We start from the raw sequence: 15,012 nt of genomic DNA on the forward strand, positions 1-15,012 counted from the left end.
CAGCAAAAGTTATTAGTTTTCCTAGGATAGAGATTAATTGTAAGATTATATTTCCATCCTTAAAAAGAAGTATTGTTTTTAAAACAAAACCAGCTAAACGTACAGAAAGCCAAGAGCTCAACAAAGAATGTAATGCCTCTGAAACGAACTTGCAGACGTGAATGTGGTGAAGCACTTTGCCCGAAGAACAAAAGCCTAGGTTTTGGATCACATATATTGGATTTGAATTCTAGCTCTGTCCCTTTAAGTCTCGCTTTTCCTGTCTATTAACAAAACAAAATATAGTACTTACTTTAAAATAATTTTTTCATTTAATACATTGAATAGTTACACATTGCGAAAAAGTAATTAATAGTAGTAGAATTACTACTATTCAATCATAGATATTTAAGTTATAAAAATAGGCCTTCAAAAATACTGAGGATATTATGGTTTTCATGGTTTAATTTATGGATATGACCTATCATTCAACTGCCACAAAATCGTCTTCCCCTTTTACCTGGATGGAAAATTGGACCATTAAAATCTTTCCTAATACCAACTTACTAGCAGAACAAATGGAAATACATGATCAGGGATTTCACAAAAAGAGAAAGTATAATAATCATTGCTTCCAATAATGTCAACATTTAATAACTGTAAATGTTCAACCTTCCTATTAATTAAGGAAATGGTTACAACAATAATATATAAATTTTCACCTTATGTTATTAAAGGAAAACAAACACAAGCAGCCCATTGCTGGCAACCATCTACTAAAATAAGCATTCTCATACATTGGTGCTGGTGGCAAAAAGTGCTACAGTATTTTTGAAAGTAACTAGATAGTGTGTAGTAAGATAATTTGAAAACTAATAATCATTTACCAATAATCCCAGTTCTAGGATTCTTTTCTAACAAAAAATTTTAATTACAGTAGAATCTTTATCACAGATTTGGTTGTCCTATCTATACTTATGTTAGTGAAAAACAATACAAATATCTGAGAACAGAGAAATCGCTAAGAAAATATTCATACATCCATTCAGTGTAAATATAGCCATTAAAATATGTTTAAAATGTTTCTAATAACATTAAAAAAAGACCTGTTATAATGGTATGAAAAGTGCAAATTTAAGAATACTTTGTAGGTCTCATGTTATTTTGTTTTGTTTTTCATGCTAAAACAAGGAGACATCTATTCAGACCTTACTTTTGCCCACAGCCAGAATGGGTAGATTATCTTCACTCTTCTTCCATTCATTTACATCCTGACCGGAACTCATCTCAAACACAGTGATGTACAGAGCTTCTAGTGTGGCTCCAGGTCTCTGACTATAATAGGAAATTGGATGCAGCCTAAGGTTTTATTTTGTTGAGGAATACTACCCTGAAATGCTTCCATCTACTCTCCACATTCTTTTCATTTCTTCCCTGACATATAACCTCTTAGCTGAAGCAAATATACATCTTGGGAAATAACACATCCTTGTACTCCTCCCCTTTAATCCATGCTGCCATGAAAAAAGAGGATATCTGATGGGGGCTAGGAAGTTGAGAAAGGGAGGGAAGTATATTTGGCGCCCTTATAAAAAAATTCATATATATGAGGTGGGGCGGGGAGTTGACCTTTTTGTGGCCAGGAATCTTCTGTCTCTCAGAGCTAAGACCACAGTTGAAATGAGTCAAAATCTCTTTCTGCCTTATTTTCCCGCCCACCATGCTCAATGGTGTTAGTTGGGAAGTGTGCATAGGTCATGGTCTTTTACTTTCAACCCAACTTCTATGTCATTGCAGCTGGTGGAATTTCCTTCTGTCCTCTGGAACATGGCCTCCTATTATTCATAGTTTCTAGAGTCTTTATTTATTTAGTTTTATATATCAGTAATACCCTAATGGAATACTGGGAAAGAACATTTTATATACTGAGTTTTAAAAGCAAATTTGGTAGCACCAAATCTGAGTAGGCATTGCTAAAATAAACAGTTGCCATTACCTAGGAGAGTTTAAAACGTCTTGATCATAGATTCCTGTTTTAAATTAGCTGTTAAGAGTATCCGATTGTAAATACATGTTTATACTTCTTTGGAAAGTCGATGCATGTAACTTGGTTTAATTACAATTCTTTTAATAAAAACCTATTTGGGGTTCTACTACGCTCATATCCATTTCTAAATTTGCCTTCCTTTTATTAGATAATGGTCCTAAGGAGAACATAATTAAGATGAATGGAGAGAGAGTAATGTAAAAAGAGAAAATAATTTTGTTTTGCTTATGGACTTTTTTAAAATGATGGCATCAGCTGAATTTGATTAAACTGCTTCAAGGACAAAACTGTCCATTGAAAATATCAGAGACATCCTCTTCTGGGTGTAGAGAAATGGCAATGGCAGTCAACCATGCATTAATGAAATTTTAGGCCTATTTACTTACAGAAACCCTGGGAGTTAGAACTACATGCATATCTGCAAGCCACAGAAACACTGCAGAAAGATGACAGAATACAGCAGGGGCACGCCAAGAGGTTTCCATTAAACGTAAAGCCATGAATGCAATTTATCTGGGATCTCCTTCCAGGGCCAGAAATGAGGCCTCTTGCTCATCAGGGCTGTGCCTTGCTGTGGCTTATGTGTGAACAGCTACATGCTGAGGGTCTTGCAGTCAATCTTCACATCAAAGCTGTAAGTCAAGCTTCTCTAGTGACTTTAAAGCAAGTTAAATAAACACCCATCAGGGAAAAGAGGAAAAGCTGTGGTTGAGAAAAACAGAGAATTCAGAACAGCAAGGAGCAGCAGATATTATAGAGAACAACCTGTCCATCCTCGTTTGGCAGGGCGACGGACGGGACTTCCCCAAGTTTCTCAGCACCGGCCTGTGGTGAACATAGCAATACACTGCCCAGGTCCTTCTTCAAGACTGGCCTTGCTGCTCAGCTGAGAGGAATGTGGTCAGCACATTCTGTGCTGTGCTCGTGCTCTGTGAGCCTCCAGCTGACAGCAACTTCAGGGTCAGCCTTATCTGCCTAGAACTGCTTCACCCGCAGCCGTACCCTTATCAGTGAAGCCTGCGTCCAATGACCAAGCAAACTGGGGGTATACAAGTTCAGCCGTTAATGTACACAGTAGGACTCCAGGTTGCCATAAAACGTCAGAACCACAATAAAATAAAAATAAATAGAAAAAGAGTGCAAAGTAGAGAATAAAATAATGCCAGATGATAGGATTAATATACAAAGCACATTCTGTAAATTCTGTATATTTGCTAGCAGTGGGCTACAAATTTGAGCTTAATAAGAAAGGTGCCCTATGAACGAATGAATGAGTGAATGAAGGAGTAAATAAAATATGTAAAGCCCACAAAAATCATTAAAGAATGGAGCCAGCCCTGATGGCCTAGTGGTTAAAGTTAGGCACTCGCCACTTCAGTGGTCCCGGTTCGCTTCCCTGTCGCGGAACCACACTACCCATCTGCCAGTTGCCACACTGTGGCTCACACAGCAGAACTAGAGTGACTTGCAGCTAGGAGATACAACCATGCACTGGGGATTTCAGGAGGAAACAAAAGAAAGAGGAAGATTGGCAACAGATGTTAGCTCAGGGTGACTCTTTCCCTGAAAAAAAAATCACTAACGAATGTAAAAATATTTGAAGATATGAAAAGACAAATCAGGATTTAGGTTGTAAAGATAATCATGCAAAGATTCTCCCCAAAATAATCCATCCAGTTAACGCAATTCTAATGAAAATTCCAAAGCATTTAGGAAATTGATAGAAATATCCGGAAGTTCACCTGAAAGGAAAAACAGGCAAGAATAGCCACAATATTTTGAAATACAAGAATAAGAAGGGGGAATTGCACTACCAGACTAAAATATGAATGAAACAATATTAAGAACAATTTGAGAGATGGGCAGGAAGAAAAACAGATGATATCAAGCACACTAACCGATAAGAGACAGAAACAGACCCAAGTACAACATTAGAATTTAGTACAAAAATCGCTTATTGCTTATCATGATTCTGAAATTTTGGTAAAGTTCAGAATAGACAACTTATTTCCACCCCGCATCGTGTTGAGTACAGCAGCTCAGCTGGGGCTGGAGGTTCCAAGATGGCTTTGATGCAGTGTCTGGTGCTTCAGCTGGCTTGGCAAGTTGGACTCAGACTGGCTGGACCACCCTCTTTCTCCATCCCTCTCTCTCTCTTTCTCTCTCTCAGAGGACTCTCATCAGTCAGTAATCTAGCACAAGTTTCTTTACATGCTAGCCAATCTCAAGGGAACAAAACAGAAGTTGCCAGTCTTTTAAGGCCCACAGCTAGCACAACAGAACTACAGCTGTAACCTATTGGCCAAAGCAAGGTACACCAGCCCTGGTTCAAAAAAAGACAGGGTTTAACTCTTGACTGGAGGAGTTTCATGTGTATACAGGGGTGTGCTCCCCTTGCCCCATTGCCCATATCCACCTCTGCAAACCACCTACCAGAATAAAAGTTTCTTATTATGATACATATATGCACGCACACACAACCAGGCCCAGTTGGTTTTGCAGACTAATTGTACGAAATATTCTCTTCCAGAGAATAAAAAAATAAGGAACGTTCCCCAACTCATTTTATAACGCTTATATAATCTTTATTCCAAAAGCATACTGAAGTACTGCAAGAAGGAGAGCAAGCCAGTCTTACTTAAAAATATAAATCGAAAAGTATCTAAATAAGATATTATCAAATTGAAACCCAGCAATGTCTAAAATAAATAATACATAGTGTCCAATTTCAGACGGGTTCACATCTGAAAACTAATTCGTGTCATTCAATTGCTAACAAAATAAAAGAGAAATGAACATTTCAATGGATGAGGGATATGACGTTTTTATTATTGAAAAGTAATTCACCATTTTAAAGAATTCTTAGCAAACAAACATAAAAGTGAATTTCCTTAAGCTGATACACAGAATCTTTTGAAAGTCTACAACAATTACCCCAAACTGTGCGAAGATGGAGGGTTCCTTTTGAAGACCAGAACACGATAAGGATACCCACAATCAATACGTGCTTCTATTCAACATTGCACCAGATGCCCCAACCAGAGGGCTAAGGGAAGAAGAAAAGATAAGTGGCATACACGTTGCAGAGGAAGCAACAAAACAATAATTATTTCCTGATGATATTTTTTTCCATTTAGAAACCCTTCAAGTAAACTACCAGAGTCAATAGCACAGTTTAGCCAAGTTGTTGTACCAAAGGTCAATATATAAAATCAATTGCATCCTTACGCATTAATAATCCAAAAAGGCTGGCATGGATTATTCAAAAAAATAGCACAAAACCTAGCTATGATAAGTTAAAAACAAAACATATCTTAATGCCAAATCAACTCTTGTGAATTAATGTTAATTTTTTTAATGAAACTATTGGACGATCAGAAATTATAGGTGAATATCTAAGTAAATGGAAAGAGATTTTCCAAGTGTAAAAGCCATGGAAAGAGTCATAAAGCAAATAACTGATAAATTGGACTCCATAAAAAACGTTAAATGATATAAAAAATATCATAACACTTAAGTGACAAACTGGAAAAATAGCCACAAATAAGAAAAAAGCTTAATACCCTTAATAAACAAAGCATACTTATAAACCTTAAAATCCACTGGAAAAACACCAGTGCTCCAACAGAAATATTAGCAAAGAAAATTCATGCAAGAAAATATCACTTATAATCATGTGAATAAAAGTTTAGCCTCACCATATAAAATAATTACTTATTAAAATAACAGCGATGTGTTGCTTTTCAACCAGCAAATGGAAAATACCACCAAGAAAAGGGACTTTGTGTACTATGAGACAGGTCCTTCTATACACTGCTGTCAGGAGTTGAAGTTGCACAACCATTCTCCAGGCCATATTTATCTAGAACAATATAACAGTATCTATGCTTGACCCGGTATCTGGGTCTGTATCTATTTATACATCTCAGAGAAATAATTATATATGTACATATTTTATAAATTTAAAATATATAATATATTCTTATATATCACATAATTGTATTTAATATATTATATTTATATTATGTAATTATATGCATATATGTATATGTACAAAGTTGTCCATGATATTACTTAAACTAGAGAAAAACTGGATATACAACAAATGCAAAATGGTTAAATAAACTATGGCTCACCGGTAACTGATTTCAAATTTTGATATAATTGGGAACTCTTCTTCAAGGAAAATTTTGTGCAGAAGCCCAATATATAAATTAGTTAAATATGGAGCGTCTCTGTTTGAGAAATGCAAGGGGTGCCTCCAGCCAGCTCAGCTCAGTGGCCTCCTTCTCAATTCCTGCTTCCCCCAAGCCCTGTGTGGCTCCCAAGACAGCTCTATGAATCCCCAAGACTACATGGAAAACTGTAAAAAAAAAACAAAAACAAAAACACTGCCATACAATATTATAAGACTGTTGAATGCATACTTTGAAAAAATTGTAATGATGAGAGCAAAAGATTGGGATATAATATCACATAAAAGTTAATACACAAAACTACATTCCGTATGGTCTTAACTAGATAAATATATGTATGTAAATAACCAGTGATTCTTTCTATTTTGTTCTTTATAGTTATCTGTAATTTTCAATTTTTCTACCAAGACCATGAATTCCTTTCATAATTAGGGAGAAATGGAAAATTATTAACAAACGTGTAGTTTTCATTCAGGCCCACTAGTTCATGCTAGAATTATTATACGCATCTGTAGGAAAAAATATCTTGGAATTTTAAAGAAAATTTTATTAGAAACAGCTAAAGAGCTCTCCAATAATCTACCTCTGGGACATTTATCTTCAGTGTTATTCAGAGCACATCTGAAATCAATTACAGCCCCCCAACTGGCTTCAGGAACCAATGTGTGCCTCCAGCCATCTCCACAGCAAATTGCCTCAGCCGTGGTCAATGTCAAAATTTCTCAGTTGCCTTGGTTGACCTAGAAATGCTTTATGTAATTTGCCATTATCTGGAAGGAAAACAGTTGTTAGAAAATAAATCTTTTTTGACTTTGTCTTGTTAAAGAGGTGCCAAAAACTATTCTTCATCATTCAGACATACCAGCAGAAAATAACAAATATTCAGCAAATAAATGGGTTTGCCAAAATAAATCCAAAGAAAAATCATTGTTAATTCATCTCGAGAGACACAAAGGGAAGGGTGATTTGCTTTTTAACCTTTGAATACCAGAAATAGGACACCTATAAGGACTGTAAATACAGAAATAAGAGGCAGAACTTTTATTTTTCCTTCCTTCCTCCATTCAGTAAACATTTACCAAAAAATCTGTAGTATGAAGATATTGAACCAGGGGCTAGGAATAGAAGTTCATGCATAGTAGGGGTGAGGATGGAGACAGAAATGCAGAGAAATGATTGCAGTTTGTTGAAGAGTGCTACAGTAGAGGTGTGTGCAAGCTTTTCTGGAAATTCAAAAGCGAAAACCACTAACTTACTTTCCTAGGGATGGAGAAAGAAGGGAAAGAAATTGTGAAGGAGGAATCTGGAGGGGAGGATGGAGGCAGAAATATCCAGTGCTTCTCAGAGACAATGACAGTATTACAACTTTAAAAAAAGGTAGAAAAATAGGGGAAGTATGTTGCATAAAAAGAAAATAACTGATCTAGCTTTACATTGATGATCACTAACCTCAAACGGTCCCGTAGAGCCTCACAGCAATTCAACTCTATTTTTGCAACTCATTCATTCACCTGTTCTCCAAGAACTAGTTTGTACATTTTTCTCTCTCCTCAAACCTCCAACATTCCTCCCCATCGTCTCTCTCAGGTGATGAGCCTGCTTTCCTTCTCACTGAGGAAACAGAAGCAATCGAGAAAGGTTTCGACATACTCCCACCACCCCATCGACTGACTTATTGGTATGTGTACCCTTATTCTCTGCCATTCCTCCTGTGGCTATGGATAAACTCTTAGCCTCCAAGCTGAGGCCAAGCCCACTACTTGTGTAGTGGATCTCAACCCTCTTGCCAACTCGAGAACACTACTTCAACAATTGTTTCCTCTGTCCCTTGCATCTTCAATTTCCCTCTTTCTCCTGAGTCATTCACATCAGCATACAAAAATGCTAGATCTTAAAATAAAACCCTCACTTGACCCCACATTCCCTCCCAGCTGCCATAGCACATGTCTGCCTTCCTCTACTGCAAAACTTCCTTAAAAGGTTGACTATACATGGAGTCTTAAATCCCAATCTTCCCCTTCTCTCCTGAATGCATTCCTGTCAGGCTTTCCTCCCAACCACTCCGCTGAAACAACTTTCATAAACATCCTCAGACCTATCTCTATCACTCACACTCTCTATCCTCCACATCTCTTGCACCACTGTCATTTGATGTACCATATATTTACTTGCCTATGTGTTGCCTATCTCCCCCAGCTAGGCTTTAGTCTCCAAGAACTCTATCCCAAGGGCCCAGAACATTGCCTGGCACATAAAAGATATTCAGTAAATATTTGTTAAATAGATGGGTGAGATAAATAAATTACTGTGTCTAAGATTATGCAATTATCAAGTTGGGGGACCGAAATTCAAACCCAGATCTACCTGACTTTAAAATCATGTACCCTAAAGGTTCATGCTACAACCTAATAAGGATGTTTGGAATAGATGGCAGTATCATTAGTGAGGTAAGGTCTATAACAGAAGGAAGATCTGAGGTGGAGATTTGTGGAATCATTTAATAGTTTGCAAAATAAGCATAACATTAGAGAAATTCCCTGCTTACTCAGGGGTGAGTAATCTGGCAGTCTCGGATATCCACTACACAATCCAGAATGAGAAATGGAACAACCACAGCCTCCAAATGACCTAAGCAGATGTCACAAAGCCCAAGCTTACACACAAGGAGCTTAGTGGGTTCTCTCAGAGCCACAAGTTTAGGGTTAGGTATTCTAGCCACAGAAGCTTAAAGGCAACCAACTATGAGGATGATACTAGTGGGAGCACACCCCCATGCTTATGCACACACAAATGCCAAAAGCCTTCGCAAGAACTTAAATGACCTAGCGTGGTTTCATTCAGCCTTAGCACAGCCCTGTGCTCCTCAACAGCCCTTCACACGTCACCAGTGAATCTCCTACAACACAGTCACATACAGGGTAGCATAAGACGATAATTGTTTAGAACAAGGATTCGAGGTCATGAAAATCAGACTAAGTTGTATTCTGTATTTTCTTTTCAAGAAAGGAGACAGATAACTTATACATTTTAGAAAGATATCCATAGAATCTGGTTGCAAACTTTTAAAGTCTGCATTTGAAGAGTTAAAATTTCTGGGAAAAAAACCTATTTAATGGAAGAGCCCAACCCCCAACCATGCTGGATTAATGAGACATTTGTCTTCTTCTCCAAAGGATGAAAAAGAGAATCAGTAAGTAGACTTGATTTTTATCTTTAATTTTTGTTTGTAATTATATATATATATATATCACAACTCTGGCATCATGGAAGTAACACTTGATATCAACAATCCAACACAAGGTTGTATTCACTGGTGAAGGGAATGGGAGATCGCTTACTTTAGTAGTTCTGTGATCTTCTAAAGGGAGAAAATAGTGTCATTTGTGAGTCACTAAGTATACTTTTTCCAAGTAATGGATTGGTTTTTCTACAGTTAGCAGTATAATATTCTTAAAACTGGAAATAAACTAGCAGTACCAAAGGAAATTCCACTAATCAGGCTGTTGACTCGCAAACCAGAAAGAAAGAGAAATAAGGGCTTAATATTAAAATTTTCCATTTTTTCCACCCTCGTTAGCACTTCTGATCTCAGATTTCACTGCTGGCATTACTGATAGTGTATCGAAGCTTGTTTTTGTCACACACGTGAAGATTTATTTAACTTGAAAGTCCTTTCCAGTTCATGTGGATTGAAACCATAACTAAATACCTTGTCACATGTTTCTTATTGTGGATAGGCAACATAGCTTTCCAAAGAATAATTATTATTCCAGTGTAGTGAGTTTGCCCAGACTTTCAAGAAGTAGACTATAGCTCTTGAGAAACTAAAAAACTTGTTTATGATTTTTAATCAGCAAAAGATTGTGTTCAAACTTAAGGCATGGGAAACAACTCATTCTCTGGAAAATAGGAAAATAAAGCTTTTGAAAACTAATTTCCCCTTTTCTTTTAGCCAGATTCTAAGATAAAAAGATATTACAAGAGAAAAAAAACATTCCTTTTCCTTCTGTATTCAGTAGTACAAATGTCATACAAGATACTTTAAAGATAGAGCTTTTTGGAGGAATGGAATGGTTTCCTTAGATGTCATTAGGACCATCATTCTGCCTTCCAGCCAGATTTTTTTTAAATCCCTACAATCTGCTATCCAAACATAAAAGTCAAGGCAATATAACATGTGAGTAAACACTATAGTCTCTCAAATCAGGCAGACCTGAGTTTGAGTTTTCCATTCTACCAACTATCCTAGTGACCTTGAGCTACTTCTATGAACCTCAGTTTTCTCATCTGTGAAATAGGAGATAAGAATGACCTGTTTCATACTTTCAGGATTACTGAAAGAATTAATGAAATAATACATGTAAACCACCCAGCACAGAATACATGCTCAAGCCCTGCTATCAGTGATTACGATTGTGAATATGACTATGATCATGACAAGTAGCATAGTTTGCTGTGAGTCCGACTTCTCTTCCTAGCAAGACTTGCCTGCCTGGCACACAAGTCAAATAATACTTCCCTCTTAAATATTTTTTAATAGCCTGATGAAGGAATGAGTTTTAACCTGGATCCATGCTCTTGAAAGTCAAGAAATGTAATGGCTCCTCTTTATTCCATTTGATCTACCCTCATTGTTCCTTCAACTTTCTTCCCAACTTTCAGAAACAACCAGAGAAGGAAAGAATGAGAAAGCTTCGTTAGAAACAGGAGAATGTTTTTGAGCATGTGGAAATTGGGGAGCATGAGGTTTACTTGGGAAAGTGGAAATGGGGTAACATAAAATGAACTATGAAAGCCTTTTAGTCTAAGTGAGAAGAAAACAAATCCTGATTTATGTATATGTCAATCGTTGATGCATCACAACGAAAGGCCAGTCTAGCAGCTACTTTTTGCCCCCACATTCCAAAATTCTGCCTTGAGCCTTTAACATTTCTTTAAGACAAACCCCATCACGTGCTGGCTGTATTTCAAAAGTACTTGTGAACAATATGCGAAATTAACCCAGGGTGTTATGAACCAAGAAATTATGACGATAAAGAAGACAATATCACCAGGAGACTGAAAAGTAGTGTTCAGGTAAGTTCAGTGGATCCTGAACTACTTTGTAGGCTTCACCCAAATTCTATCCAGAAAGGAAATTTCAGTCCTTTCTGTTTTCATATTGGGCTTGACAAGCGTGTTTTGTCAATTATTATCAATGACTGACCTTGACATTAGAAAATGTTATTTCTTCAAACTAAAAAGAACCTATAATGGTCCTTCCCTGTTGTGCTTCCCCATGGCCCCATAATTATGCCCTTTCACCTCTGTTTTTTTCTTCTTCCTTCTTCTTCTTTTACTGCAGGATTTATAAAATCCTTTGAAACATGTTGTTTCCAGATGTAGGTCCCGAGTGCCCTGTCATTTACTTCCTGTCCAAGCGCTGAGCAGATGGAATTACACAAGTCCGGCTGTATGATTCCACCCTCCAATGCCTTCATTAAACTCCAGGATTTTAAAGAGTCTGCCCAATTCCTGGCAGGGACCTTTCCATACTTCCACCCCCAAAGCTGTAAATTACTACCTCATTAAACTCAATTGTAAATGATTAGGTGTCTGGAATGTACTTTCCTTTCCCTGCAGCCTCCTTGGAGTAATTACTGCTTCACAGGCCTCCCTACTTAACTTAGCACATTCTTCAAGCAGGCCAGTGTTCGACTAGCTCACTGAGGGAGGAGGTTTTATTTTTGTTAGGGTATTATAACTATCTTTTCGTTCCAAAAGTGGAAGATTTGTGATCTTCCATTTCCCATTGAGCAATCTCTCTTTTAACAAGAGAAAGCTGTAATCCAGGCCTTTTTCAAGAACTAATTTTTCCTTCTACCACACAGGCAGTTGGAACGACAGAACTTTTTTTCTGAGCATCAGTGAGATAATTTCACATTTTTCAAAGGCTGCTGTTGATGCCATTAATTTCCACGGGTAAAGATCATCTCATAAGAGAGTAGAGCTTATAAATTCTCATCACAAGAAAAGAAAAAATTTGTCACTATGTGTGGTGATGGAAGTTAATTAGACTTATTGTGGAGGTGATCATTTCACGATGTATACAAATATTGAATCATCATGTTGTACACCTGAAACTAATATAATATTGTATGTCAATTATGTCTCAATTGAAAAACAAAAGATCATCTGGGAAATGTTTACAGTTTTTTTCTAGACAAGGAGAGACAAAGGTAACTCAGGTAATCAGTGCCTATTCACCTAATTCTGATTCTTTGATGAAGTTTGTTTTAAAAAACTTAGAGTCTGGAAAGGTCGTGGGTAAAGGGTTGGAGGGAGAGAAAGTGGGGGGGGGGGGGGGCTGTCACATTGAATAAATAATCTATCCAAAGTTCCCAGCCTGGTTGCCATCATGTTAGCAGGAAAGGTAAAACTAATACTCCCCGAGGGACAAAAGCTCAGAAGGTCAGTCCTCTTTTTTATTCAGGTTTCTGCCTCTTTAGTTGATTCATTGCTTTAGTCTTCAGATTTTCACTGTGCATGTCTAGGGCTTCTGTGCCACTGGTTTCTCTCTAGTCAGTCAGCTGCGCTTCACCATAGCCGTGGAATATAGGTAAAGATATTGACTTATCACAAGGAGAAAGAAAATGAGGGCCTCTGAGCAAAGTAGGATAGCTGAGGTCAACGCAGTCTTAGCAGTACAGTCAGCGTTGGAGAAGAGTTTCCAGCACATGTGAAGGAAAATTCAAAAATAGATAAAGGAATGGAGCCTCACTCATTCCTTCCTGACACTGTGAAGGAAAATTCAGGAAGAGATAAGGGAATGGGGCATCATTCATTTCTAACTCAGCCTTGTGCATTGAAGATGACGCTAAAGGAGATTCATTCATATCCGGACATGACAGACAAGGAGTGGACCAGGTGTCCTTTTGTCTGCATTCATTTGTGTGGAGAAAGTTCAGATGAGCTTTGCTTGGGAGACTGCTCTCTAATTGGGATGGAATAAAAGGGGGTAACTCGGTCTTGGTTCCCAGCCTGGCACCTTGGAACAGACAGTAGGACTGTAGGAAAGAGTTAAAGGAGTTATTTCTCCAAAGGAGAAAAAGGAGCATAGTGTTGCCCAGATGCCAAAGAGTGACATACAGTCAGGAAGGGTGCAGGCTCCCCACTTCTGCCCCACGTAACATAGCTTTGGTTTGGTGAAGACTGAAGGAATTGCAGTGTCGTTCAGGCACCCCAAGGGCGTGAGGATTTGGGAAACCATCTTTTGCAATGTCATCAGTGTTGTCATGGTAGACACCAGCAGCAGGAATGACTCTGAGTCACAATTCTCAGGAAGTTTCATGGACGTCAGACGTTCAAAAGGGTGCACAGGGTGGAAAAACATGAGTTGAAGTAAGACAACAGAGAAATAATCAAGTAAGACTTGAAAGGGCTGGATGTCCTTTGTCAGCCTTGGGCAAGTGGCAGTGGAATTTATTACTAGAGTGACCTTATCCAGACCTATGGTCTGATGAGTTCTGGGAAAATCAATGTTCACAAAGAAATATATTAAAATTAGTACCACAAAATGGGCACAGAAAACATTAGCTAGTGCAGTAGACTGAATAGAAGAACAGTAGGTTTCAAAAACACTTTATGTTAACTATGTTTTAGGCAATTCACTCCCTGACTAATTTTTTATTGATTTTTAAATTATCATTTAAAATCTATTTGCATATTAAGGTTATTTTTCTACCACAGGGGAAGAAGAAACAAAAAATGCTATAAGAGGGATCTTTGACTACTAATGATATAAATGTTTTTATATATTTTAAGCCATTTGTATGTTTTTGTTTTTGAATTACTTGTTAAAACATTTTCCCATCTGCCTTTTTCTTATTGATTTATAAGAGCTTTTTATATAAGGGTGATAACACTCTGTTCATTTATTTTACAAATATATTTTACTTGTTTTAGAGTTGCACTTTTAAATTTGTTTATTATAATTTTCAAGGTAGAAAATTTCTATTTTTCATTCTCCCTTATTATTTTTTCTTTAATTTTTAATGCTTAGAAATATTTTACTAACCCCATAAGCAGAATCTATTCTACTGTATTTTTAAAATTTTTATCTTATAGTTTCATTTTTCCAATTAATTCCTATGTGATCTCTTTTTGGAGTATTGAGTGAAGAAAGGCTCTAAGTATTTTTAACAATTAGGTACTTTCTGCCTTATATTGAGTAATACATTATCCTGCAAAGTTTTGGGGAAAACCATCTTTATCACAAGCTAAAACCTTGCCTGTTTCTTGACTTCCTATTCTGTTTTACTAAACTACATCGGTCTATTCTTGTACCAATACCACAGTATGAAATTAAAATATGTTCTAAAATTCGATGATGCAACTGTCACCTCATAGTTCTTTTTTTTTCCACAATTTTACTGCAGAGTTTTACTTCAGGTTAAAATGTAGAAGGTTGTGACACACCATTGCTTTCACCAGAATAACTAGGAAAAGGTGGATAAACTAAACATTCTTATGCTCTAACACATTGGAGAGCTATGAATGAAAAGAATTTAAAGACTTCCTGTGAGGGACAGGTCCTTCCTGGGTGAGCAGACACCTTGGACTGCTTTTCTCCTGAGAGCACTTGCTGAGTTTAGGCATAAAGAATCTTCTGGGGTAAGGAGAAACCAGTTAAACTTTTAACTGGTGTAATGAATATGCCATGTGAGTTGGTGTAATGGAACAGAATCTCAGGAACCCACATGCAGAACTAGTCCTTCCTTCCAGCAATTCTTCCCACTGGAATTCTGCTCA

At 37.2% G+C, this 15,012-nt stretch overlaps 1 protein-coding gene and 1 long non-coding RNA gene across 6 annotated transcripts in view; one reads left to right on the forward strand and one right to left on the reverse strand.

The window, feature by feature from the left end:
- Positions 1-15,012, reverse strand: part of LPAR1 (lysophosphatidic acid receptor 1) — a 353,585-nt gene that overhangs the window by 215,853 nt on the left and 122,720 nt on the right. Inside the window, exon 1 of one of the 5 annotated variants that reach the window (XM_070595018.1) lies at positions 2,792-3,005. The exons of 2 other annotated variants lie outside the window; for them this stretch is intronic. The gene's annotated coding sequence lies outside the window, so the exon portion shown is untranslated. Of the gene's footprint in view, positions 1-2,791; positions 3,006-15,012 lie in introns of those variants that run through there. 2 more of the 5 variants (XM_070595025.1, XM_070595021.1) reach the window with 2 other exon arrangements.
- LOC139079575 (uncharacterized) lies at positions 9,047-11,809 on the forward strand. The gene is made up of 2 exons (XR_011533295.1): positions 9,047-9,412; positions 11,567-11,809. It is a non-coding gene; the product is annotated as an uncharacterized lncRNA (long non-coding RNA).

This window comes from Equus przewalskii, chromosome 26, assembly GCF_037783145.1.
Source record: "Equus przewalskii isolate Varuska chromosome 26, EquPr2, whole genome shotgun sequence".
NCBI lineage: Eukaryota > Metazoa > Chordata > Mammalia > Perissodactyla > Equidae > Equus > Equus przewalskii.